Source organism: Arachis ipaensis, chromosome B06, assembly GCF_000816755.2.
Source record: "Arachis ipaensis cultivar K30076 chromosome B06, Araip1.1, whole genome shotgun sequence".
In the NCBI taxonomy this organism is placed as follows: domain Eukaryota; kingdom Viridiplantae; phylum Streptophyta; class Magnoliopsida; order Fabales; family Fabaceae; genus Arachis; species Arachis ipaensis.
The window spans coordinates 125,447,470-125,448,643 of NC_029790.2; positions in this window are offsets into that span (position 1 = coordinate 125,447,470).

The following is a 1,174-nucleotide window of genomic DNA, read 5'->3' on the forward strand; positions in this document are numbered from 1 at the left end:
TACCATATATTCAATAATTTATTGAAAGAAAATATTAATATAATGAATAAAAAATAATTTAAAAAAGATATTGTTTAAAAAATAAAAACAAATAAACTCCTAACTAATTTAAATTTAGAGATAATTAGGTCCCTATCTATTTTTGAACCTGACATATCAGTATTTTTCGTTTAGAGTTAGATGAAAAAATACCCACAAAGATCGCATTGTATCACAAAAGTAGAGAACAGAAATCGAAGTGTATCATTTTTATCTTAAAGAATTATATTATCATTCTAAAAAATAGACAAAAGCCGAGTTGGTAGTTTACTCTAAAATATAAATAAAGCAATTGCAAAGATTTTGACTATTGAAAAGAGCCGTACAATCTACTTTTAAAATGGATACTCGGACTCCAAATGACAATGCTTAGAAGTTTTGTGACAAATTAATTTTCAAGTTTTATGTGGCATGAGTCATATGTTCTAACAAAAGCACTTAAGAGTTACTTTCCAATATCACATCTCATATGCCTTGAATATACCCAATACCAAGTTTTAACTTATAGACGTTTCATGATCAGTGCAAATCAAACCAGAGCATGTAGAATTCAGTAACTTAAGAAAATCATCTTAAGCATGAAATCACAGCAACAAATATAAAATCAACCATGAGAAACCACATTATCACACTCAAACCAAATTAGGCCCACTAACAAAAAATTCCTTTCACTCTGCAATGGCTGTAATCCATGTGCAATTACAACGGCTCAACCGCAATAAGATTCGCAATCACAACCTCAATTCAAAACCCTAATTTAATCATGCATCTGCATTCATGAAAAACAAACAAAAAGCTGGAATATGTATTGCAGTTGAGCCATCATTTTCATACTATATTCTTCTTTGAAGTACCTTTCATAGTGTCATTCTACTTTGCCTTTAGTCCCTGTGGGAGGGGACCTTATTAACAATGAGTAGGTTACATAATTATTTTGCTTGGATGCAATTAGACACCACTTAGTGCATTTTTAATTCTGGGTCCGATTTTGCAATAATACAAAAAGAGGAAGTGGACTCCCATTAACGGGAATTGTTGTAATGTCATTATCTTTTCTCAAGCTTTAAAAAAATTAAAACAAAAAACGTGGACTTTCATTCAAGGATATCTTACCCTACAATGGTGGTCAATTTTA